This window comes from Triticum dicoccoides, chromosome 7A, assembly GCF_002162155.2.
Source record: "Triticum dicoccoides isolate Atlit2015 ecotype Zavitan chromosome 7A, WEW_v2.0, whole genome shotgun sequence".
NCBI lineage: Eukaryota > Viridiplantae > Streptophyta > Magnoliopsida > Poales > Poaceae > Triticum > Triticum dicoccoides.
In genome coordinates this window covers 388892196-388903241 of record NC_041392.1, presented here as the reverse complement: position 1 = coordinate 388903241, position 11046 = coordinate 388892196, and positions in this window count along the sequence as shown.

Below are 11046 nucleotides of genomic sequence, written 5' to 3'. Positions count from 1 at the left end.
GGCTGGCGGCGGCATCCATGGTGGTGGCGGCGAGCTACGAGTGGAGAGAGAGAGAGAGGTTAGAGAGGAGAGAGACAGGGGGGGATGAGGAGGAGGAGGGCGGCGCATTTGGCTTCGTGCAGCGGCGGCGCTCGCCGGCGTGGCTCTTGGTGGCCATCAGGTTTGACGAGGTGGCGGTGGGTTAGGCATAGAGGTAGCTCGGGGAGGCTGCGGGAGGAGGCGTGGGGCGGTCGGCCCCCAGGCGGCGGCGGATGGGCCTCGTGGGCCCATGATGGGCTCGGCAAGCCTCGTGGTGGCTGGCAGCGGAGGAGGGCGCCTGGGGGCACGTGGCAGCGCATGGGTGGAGGGAAGCGGCCATGCAGGCCACGTCTGGCCTGTTGGGTGGCGCCAAGTGGCGGAGGTGGGTTAGCCGGCGCGGAATTTGAGGTGGGTGGCGGTGGCTGCGAGGGGATCGGCGGGAGGCGCTCGGGCGAGGGAGCGGGATGCAGACGCGGGCGGCGGCACGTGCTCGGGCCTTGGCGGGCCGATAGCGGTGGAGGAGACTGGGGGACGCGTGGCAGCGGTGGTGCGGGTTTTGAGGAGGGGGTTAGGGTTTCGAGATTAGGAAGGATAGGGCGTCCATTTATAGGCAGGAGGGGGTAGGTTTGGGGGGTTTTGCTCCGTTTCGGAGTCGTTCGATCGCCATCGGACGGTCCAGAGCGGAGGGGGGTTTAGATGGGCTAATGGGCTATTGTGGAGAGGTGTTGGGCTGCAAAGGGAGAGGGGTCCGACGGTTAACCTGGTTAGCCGTTGGGGCATCAAACGACCTCCAAATGGAACAAAATTTGACAAGGGGTCTACCGGTGATGTACCAAGACCACACGTCAGCTCTCTGTCCATTCCGAGAATGTTTTTCTCCCGCTCATGAAACAAGATCTAGGAGGTGTGACGGGTGCGTGTGAGAGTGTCGGATACCTAAATGGACAACGGAGAAAATGACGAACATGATCGAATGGAAGTTTTGAAAAACATGCACATGATGACATGGCAAAGTGGAACACGCAAGCGAATGACATGGCAACGACGACGAATAACTGGAAGACACCTGGCGCATCGGTCTCTGGGAGTTACAACTCTCCTCCACTAACAGAAGATCTCGTCCCGAGATCTTAGGAACGAGACAGAAGAGAAAGAGGATAAGGTGAAATAAGAATGCAAGAGAGAAGATGAAAAAAGTCGAGAGCATTCGGGTATAAAAGAGGAATGATGATTATGACGAGAATCAAAAGCTCAAGGAACAAGATAGACTCTCAAACCACTCCGGTTAGAACAAGATAGAAAAAGAAATAAGAACGAAAGAATTGTGATAGAATCCCAGTTGAACATGGAATAGAATAGAACATGAACTTGACAAGATGGAACGATACTTGACGAGAGGAAGAGCACAATGCCTCCGGAAGAATCGAAAGAGTGGAATGAAAAGAACGAAGGAGAAAAATGACATCTTCTACCACAATTGGGTTTGAAAAGCATCCTTGCAAGGAAGGATTCAACGGAGTTGTTGGAAAAGAATAAGCTTGTTGTGGACTTAGTGAAAACATCTCCAAAATTTGAGGTGAAATTTTTGCCACAAACAAAAGGTTGAATAGTTTACAAGAACGAAGAAATGATAAAATCCACTTCAAAAGAATACGGAGAATTAATTGCACTTCGAGACTCAACAGTAAAAGATACTTGCACTCCTCTAACAAGAATCTTGATGAACACATGAAGAATGAATTAAATCCTTACGAACCACTGTGAAGAACTTCGGTAACAGAAGGATGATGAGATGGAATTCAAGGATGAAAATAATAAGATTCAAGCCTTGAGATGATTTGGATAGGGGTTCCAAAGATATGCCCGAGGAAACTTTGAACTTTGGAATAGAAAAGATGAAAACACTTGGGATTAGAGTTTATTCATCATGAACAAATTCCGAAGGAAGGGATTACTCAACCTGATGAAAGAAGAATAAGAATTATGTTATGCTTATCCTTCATCAACTAAATTGATAAGAAGCAATGGATTTGCATACTACTTATTCTCGTTGAAGGAGATTAATGGGAGATATCGCGCAAAATTTGGGAAAGTCTTCATGAACCACCGGTAGGATTGGAAAGAACGAATGGATTGATATGATAAGAACGGAAGTGAAAATCTTAAATGAACCACCGTGAGAATTGAAATGGATGATGAAAAGAGAATGAATCGCCGGAAAGAGCTATAACACGAACAAAGATACATGAGGGAATATCGAAATACCAGAAGAATTTGAGAATGCGAAAAGAATGTCGTGAAAGAAGAATTCTTTTGAAGTGACAGCCTCTGGAGAATTGAAAAGGAAAGAACTCGTGAAATGCTGCAGATGAGTATGAAATAATTCTCATAATCGGAAACAATTATGGGAAGGGCATGAAGCTAGAACCATGAATCTTCACATGAACGGACAAGATTTAACAGAAATTTTTCTTCGGTCTTCAAATGTTGAGAATGACGACGAGGAACACCACCAAAATTGTTGAGACACTCTGGGAGAATGAAAAGCGAAGAGGTTGAGCCAACAATGAAAATAATTTGAAATTGATCTTGGAAAAGCATCTGACTGATGAAATTCATTCTTACGTCAAACTTCAAAAATAATTTGAGAATAACTCCGGAAAAGAAATTAGATGAGTCAGGTAAGATCCTGGGAAAGACCTGTGGGTTATGGACCCACTCAAAAGAAACACCATTAACAAGGATTGAAGAAGAGATCATGCACCGGAACAATTCAAAGACTTATGAGGTGACAACCTAGAAATAATTGAATGCAAACATGAATCTTCTAAGATGTCTTGAGCTTTCTGGAAGGGTAAACTGGCGAGAGGCGAACGTGCAGGGGGAAACATTTGAGCCGAGGGAAGAATATAATCACCACCAAAAATTGGAATTGAGATCCATCGGAGAAGAAAAAGAGATGAAGAATGACAAACTAGACAAGAATCAACAGTTGAAATAATTGAGGAAAGACTAATGAGGCTTCGCATGAATGAAATTGATGCTCGAATAGAGGTTCAAACTCCAGGAAGAAAATGGGTGGGATGGCAGGATAAAAATAAAGGAAACTTGGAATGGGGAACCGACGAATAACTTGAAGAGAAAATCACCAGTTCAAATAGTTGAGAAAAGAATGCAAAAACTTCACAAAAGTAGGATCGGTACTCGATTACAGACTCCGGCTCCGAGAAGAAAAATGGTGGGCAGGTGGGAAAATAAAGACTACTTCAGATGATATTGCTTATCTTCGGACGGGGAAACAATGTCGTTAGAAAGAACTAAGGATTCATCTTGCAAAAGATGAAGAGGATCGAGTCAACTTGACGAGAAATGCACCAGATGAAAAGAGCTGACATCACAACGTTCAGAAAACTAACTATGTGATCCTAAAACAAATTCGAAGGGTAAGAGTAGAAGAATCAAACACCTACTTCAAGATTTGTCACCAGAGCGACGAAGGGGCTGAGGAGTAAAAAGAATTCCTACTCTCCGATATAACTAGAATCAGAAAAAGTTTTCTTCTAGACTCGACAACGGCCAACTATGAACAATGAAGGGGGCTCCTATGGTCGGAGATGGCTCTGATACCAACTTGTCTCGCCCAATATGTGATCCTATCCGAGAGGAACTCGGAGGTCCCACCAAGGATAGAGATGCATATTGAAACGCTTTTGCAAGGTGGATATCATTACATCATACCATTACATAATAGTTGTGGATACATACAAAGGGCATACAAATGCCACAAGAATACATCAAACATCATACATGTGAACAACATCCGACTACAGATGAAACACAAATAGAAAGTCAAATGACATCCACCGTGCTAGCCCAGGTTGCCGTCCAGGAACCTATCCCAAGATCGATGACGAAGAAGAAGAACTCTAAAACAAGTAAACATCACTCTCATGTTATGATCATCGCATTACCTATACCTGCAACTGTTGTTGTGGTAATCTGTGAGCCACGAGGACTCAGCAATCCCATTACCATGGGTATCAAGACTAGCAAAGATTAATGGGTATGTGATACATCTCCGATGTTGATACATCTCCGTCGTATCTATAATTTTTGATTGTTTCATGCCAATATTATACAAGTTTTACATACTTTTGGCAACTTTTTATATGATTTATTGGACAAACCTATTGATCCAGTGCCAAGTGCCAGTTCATGTTTTCTACATATTTTTGTATTGCAGAGTATCCATATCAAACGAAGTCCAAATGCAATAAAATTTTACGGAGAATTATTTTGGAATATATGTGATTTTTGGGAGTTGGAATCACCACAGACAGAGGCCCACATAGGGCACAAGACACCAGGGCACGCGAGAGGCCCCTGGCGCGCACTGGTGGGTTGTGCCCACCTCGTACGTCGGTTGGACCTCTACTTCGGGCGCAAGGAAGATTATATCTAGAAAAAAATCGTGTTAAAATCTCAGCGCAATCGGAGTTACAGATCTCCAGGAATATAAGAAACGGTTTCCGGCCAGATCTGGGGAAACGCAAAACGGAAGATAACAAAGAGGGAGATCCAATCTCGGAGGGCCTCCCGCCCCTCCGAGGCCATGGAGACCAAGGACCAGAGGGGGAACTCTCCTACGATCTAGGGGGGAGGCCAAGGAAGAAGAAGAAGAAGAAGGAGGGGGCTATCTCCCCCTCGCTGCCGGTGGCGCCGGAGTGCCGCCCGGGGCAACGATCGGGACGACGATCTACATCAACAGTCTTGCTACCATCAACACCAACTTTCTCCCCCTCTATGCAGCGGTGTAACACCTCTTCTCCCCTCTGTAATCTCTACTTAAACATGGTGCTTAACTCCATATATTATTTCCCAATGATCTATGGTTATCCTATGATGTTTGAGTAGATCCGTTTTGTCCTATGGGTTAATCCTGATCTTGGTTGGTATGATTGTATATTTCATTTATGGTGCTGTCCAACCATGCCCTCCATTCTCACGCAAACGTGAGGGTCCCCCGCTATAGCGTGTTGCAATATGTTCATTGTTCACTTACGGTGGGTTGCGAGAGTGACGGAAACTTAAACCCGAGTAGGTGGGGTATGACGTATGGGAATAAAGAGGACTTGATATTTAATGCTATGGTTGGGTTTCACGACCTTAATGATCTTTAGTAGTTGCGGGTTCTTACTAGAGTTCCAATCATAAGTGCATATGATTCAAGTAGAGAAAGTATGTTAGCTCATGCCTCTCCCTCATATGAAGTTGCAAGAATGATTTCCGGTACTTGTTATCGATTGCCTAGGGACAAATAACTTTCTTGTTGACAAAAGCTCTCTACGAAAACTAACTTAGTCATGTCTTTATCTAAACAACACCTAGATTTTATTTACGTGCTCTTTGTTATCTTGCAAACCTATCCTATCACAACTACAAAGTACTTCTAGTTTCATACTTGTTTCCGATAAAGCAAACGTCAAGCGTGCATAGAGTTGTATCGGTGGTCGGTAGAACTTGAGGGAATATTTGTTCTACCTTTAGCTCCTCGTTGGGTTCGACACTCTCATTTATCAAAAAGGCTAGAAACGACCCCCTATACTTGTGGGTTATCAAGATCTTTTTCTGGCGCCGTTGCCGGGGAGCAAAAGCATGGGGTGAATATTTTCGTGTGTGCTTGTTTGCTTTATCACTAAGTAGTTTTTATTTCCCGTTCTAAGTTGTTCTCTATCTTTAGTTATGGATATGGAACACGAAACACCAAAAAAATTAGTTGTACTTGCTACTTATGGAGATGGGGAACCACCTAAAACCCTCGATGCTCGTTATGTAAAAGATATTATGCACTACTTTGATAATCCTGAGAAAACCCCATTCAACTATATAATGGGAGTAACGTTGGATCAACGTGAATACTTTAGGGATTATAGCTTGACTCATAAAGGGAAATTGTTATGGGATCAAATTCATATGTTGCATTGGTATGCTCGGGAGCTATGCTTGAGATATGATTATACTTGTTGCTCTAGGATGAATGCTCTGCATCTTCCCTTTTCATGTGAAACTAATGATAATGAAACCTTGGTTTCTTATGCTAATGGTATATATGGTTATTATGACGTGGAACGAACAGAAGAATTTGTTGCTTTTAAGGGTGCTTATGAAATTAAATCTTTGTTTGAGAAGTTTGAAGATTTTAATGATTCAGTTTATAGACCTAATTTTTTGGCATCCTTAAATATTGCTATGATAATTATAAATACAATTCCGGTATTGATGAATTTATTGGGAAAGTCTCCGCTGTCCAAGAAGAGACTAATATTTTGCAGGAGTCTATGGAAGAAGGAATTGATGAAACTGTGAGCTCATTGGATGAAAAAGATGATGAGGAGAGCGAAGAACAAATGGAGGAAGACCAGATTCATCACCCGTGCGCACCTTCTAGTGAGAGTAACTCTTCAACTCATACATTGTTTAATTTCCCTTCGTTCTTACCGAAGGATGAATGCCATGATAATTGCTATGATCCCGTTGATTCGTTTGAAATATCCCTTTTTGACGATGCTTCCTACGCTTGTGGCCATGATGCCAATTTAAATGATGCTTATGGAGATGAAATTGCTATTGTTCCTTATGTTAAAGATGAAATTGTTGCTATTGCACCCACACATGATAGTCCTATTGTCCTTTTGAATTCTCCAAACTACACTATATCGGAGAAGTTTGCTCTTGTTAAGGATTATATCGATGGGCTGCCTTTTGCCATTGCACATGATGATTTTGACGAGTATAATATGCATGTGCTCGCTGCTCCTACTTGCAATTATTATGAGAGAGGAACTATATCTCCACCTCTCTATGTTTGCAACACGATAAAATTAGAAGAAACTGCTTATGCTATGTATTGGCCTTTACTTGATGTGCATGAATTCTTCTTGTATGACATGCCGATGCATACGAAGAGACTCATACTTCGTCATTGCTTGATATATGTTTCTTTGTGCTCACTACTAAATGCGAAATCATTGTTAATTAAAATTGGCTTTGATATACCTTGGGATCCGGGTGGATTCATTACTTGAGCACTTTATGCCTAGCTTAATGGCTTTCAAGAAAGCGCTGCCAGGGAGACAACCTGGAAGTTTTAGAGAGTCATTTATTTCTGTTGAGTGCTTTTATAAAGTTTGAAAACAAAAAATATATAGAGGGGAACACAAAACTTTTCAAAAAGGAAAGTGAAAGTGAAAGAGACAAGCATTGTTGAAGTGGGGGAGCTCCTTGAACTTTGTTCATGCTCAAGGAAACTTTGTGAATCTTAATTACAGAAACTTTTCAACAAAAATAATTATCCCCTTGTACAATTCCATTGTATTATAAAAATAATGTACCAAGGTTTTCCTTAAGGATGTTTAGATTGCTTGTTGGTTTGTGCGGTGCAAAACAAAAACTTTGGCTGTAGTGCACGATTTTACATTTTCTACTAGAATGTCAAACGGTTCTGAAACCTTTTGCACTGTCTTGCTATACAAAATGTTTTTTCCTAATTTTTTAGAATTTTTGGAGTACTATAAGCATGGTTAATGTTTAGATTACTACATACTGTCTTGTTCAAGACAGATTCTGTTTTTGATGCATTGTTTTACTCGTTTTGATGAAACTATCGATTTTTATCGGTGGTATAAGCCATGAACAAGTTATATTATAGTAGGAACAATGAAAAAAAAAATATGAATTGAGTTGCAACAGTACTTAGAGTAGTGATTTGCTTTATTATACTAATGGATCTTACCGAACATTCTGTTGAGTTTTGTGTGGATGAAGTGATCAAAGACCGAGGAGGTCTCTATATGAGGAGAAGGAGGAGAAGCAAGACCTCAAGCCCAAGGCACCCCAAGTAAATATTCAAGGAGACTCAAGCGTCTAAGCTTGGGGATGCCCCGGAAGGCATCCCATCTTTCTTCAACAAGTGTCGATATGTTTTTGGTTTCGTTTCGTTCATGTGATATGTGCAAACCTTGGAGCGTTTTTTGATTTTAGTTTCCAATTTTCTTTTATGCACCATGCTGGTATGAGATAGTCCATGGTTGATTTATAGAATGCTCATTTCACTTAACTTATATATTTTGAGTGTGGCTTTATAGAATGCTTCATGTGCTTCACTTATATCATTTGAAGTTTGGATTGTCTGTTTCTCTTCACATAGAAAATCGTTGTTTTAAGAATGCTCTTTTGCTTCACTTATATTTGTTAGAGCATGGTATTTTGTAGGAAGAATTAAACTCTCTTGATTCACTTATATCTATTTAGAGAGTCAAAAGGAACTGGTCAATTGCATGGTTAGTCATAAAACCTTACATAAAACTTATGGATCACTGAATATGATATGTTTGATTCCTTGCAATAGTTTTTCGACATGGAGATGGAATATGTGGGAGGTACTAGTAAACAGTTGTGTTTAGTAACAATATTGGTGGTAAGGTTTGTGATTCCCGAAGCATGCACGTATAGTCTCTCGTTATGCTATGATGTTGGAGCATGATTTATTATTGATTGTCTTCCTTATGAGTGGCGGTCGGGGCCGAGCGATGGTTTATTCCTACCAATCTATACTCTAGGGGAATGCGTAGTGATACTTTGCTTCGAGGGCTAATAAACTTTTGCAATAAGTATATGAGTTCTTTATGACTAATGTGACTCCATGGATTATACAAACTCTTACCTTTCCGCAATTTGATAGCCTCTACGGTACCGTGCATTGCCCTTTCTCACATCGAGACGTGGTGCAAACTTCGCAGGTGCATCCAAACCCCGTGATATGATACGCTCTATCACACCTAAGCCTTATTATATCTTCCTCAAAACAACCACTATACGCTCTATCACACCTAAGCCTTATTATATGAGTTCTTTATGACTAATGTGAGTCCATGGATTATACAAACTCTTACCTTTCCGCAATTTGATAGCCTCTATGGTACCGTGCATTGCCCTTTCTCACATCGAGACGTGGTGCAAACTTCGCAGGTGCATCCAAACCCCGTGATATGATACGCTCTATCACACCTAAGCCTTATTATATCTTCCTCAAAACAACCACTATACCTACCTATTATGGCTTTTCCATGGCCATTCCGAGAGATATTGCCACGCAACTTCCACCGCTTCCGTTTGATGACTTGAGCATTCATTGTCATATTGCTTTGCATGATCATATAGCTGACATAGTGTTTGTGGCTCAGCCATCGTTCATCATTTTTCCTACATGTTACACTAGATCATTGCACATCCTGGTACATGCCAGATGCATTCATATAGAGTCATACTTTGTCATAGGTATCGAGTTGTAATTTTTATTTCTTTTGAGTTATAAGTAAATGGAAGTGTGATGATCATCATTATTCATTTTTAGAGCAGTGCCACAGTGAGGAAAGGGTGATGGAGACTATGATTCCCCCACAAGTCGGGATGAGACTCCGGACAATGAGAGAAAAAGAAAAAAATAAAAAAAGAAAGAAAAAAGAAAAAAAGAAAAAAAATAAACAAAGAGAGAAGGGGCATTGTTAGTATCCTTTACCGCACTTGTGCTTCAAAGTAGCACCATGTTTTACATATAGAGAGTCTCCTATGTTGTCACTTTCATATACTAGTGGGAATTTATCATTATAGGATCAGATGCACGCCCACTTAGTTTTCATATTGAGCTTTCATACACTTATAGCTCTTAGTGCATTCGTTGCATGGCAATCCCTACTCCTCACCTTAATATCAATTGATGGGCATCTCCATAGCCCGTTGGTTAGCCGCATCGATGCGAGACTTTTTACTTTTTTGTGTTCTCTATATTTACCCCTATCATTATAATCTATTCCACCCATAGTGCTATATCCATGGCTTGCGCTCATGTATTGCGTGAGAGTTGAAAAAGCTGAAGCGCGTTAAAAAGTATGAACCAATTGCTCGGCTTGTCATCGGGGATGTGCATTGTAACGCCCTTGATGCGGCTATATCTCCCACGTGTCGAGGCACGACTTAGAGGCATAACCGCATTGAAAGCAATGTCGCAAGTTAGGCAATCTTCAGAATGTCCCATGTAATATAGATAATAAAAGGGGAGATACATAGTTGGCTTACACTCGCCACGTCAATCAAAGTACATAAATAGCATTACATCAATCAAACACTCATGGCCCGACTACGATGCCAAACTAAAAGATAAACCCAACATGCAACATGGTCCCGATCGCCCCAACTGGGCACCACTACTGATCATCAGGGAAAGACACATAGTAACGGTGTGAGTCCTCGTCGAACTCCCACTTGAGCTCAAGCGCGTCATCTGGAACAGAGTCATCAGGCCCTCCATCTGGTTTGGAAGTAATCTGTGAGCCACAGGGACTCACTAATCTCGCACCCTCGCGATCAAGACTATTTAAGCTTATAGGTAAGGGCAAGGTAAAATATGTGGAGCTGCAGCAAGCGACTAGCATATATGGTGGCTAACCTGTTCGCAAAAGAGAGCGAGAAGAGAAGGCAAAGCGCGAACGAACAACTAGAGATCAACCTGTGGCAAGCATTACTCCAACACCGTGTTCACTTCCCGGACTCCGCCGAGAAGAGACCATCACGGTAACTCACACAATTGATTCATTTTAATTAAGTTAAGGTTCAAGTTATCTACAACCGGACATTAACAAATTCCCATCTGCCCATAACCGCGGGCACGGCTTTCGAAAGTTCAAATCCCTGCAGGGGAGTCCCAACTTAGCCCATGACAAGCTCTCACGGTCAACGGAGGAATAAACCTTCTCCCGAGACATTCCGATCAGACTCGGTATCCCGGTTCTACAAGACACTTCGACAAGTTAAAACAAATCCAGCAACAGCGCCCGAATGTGCCGACAAATCTCGATAGGAGCTGCACATATCTCGTTCTCAGGGCACACTCAGATGAGACATCCTACGAGCAAAACCAACCCTCAAGTTGCCCCGAGGTGGCCCCGCGGTCTACTCGGTCGGACCAACACT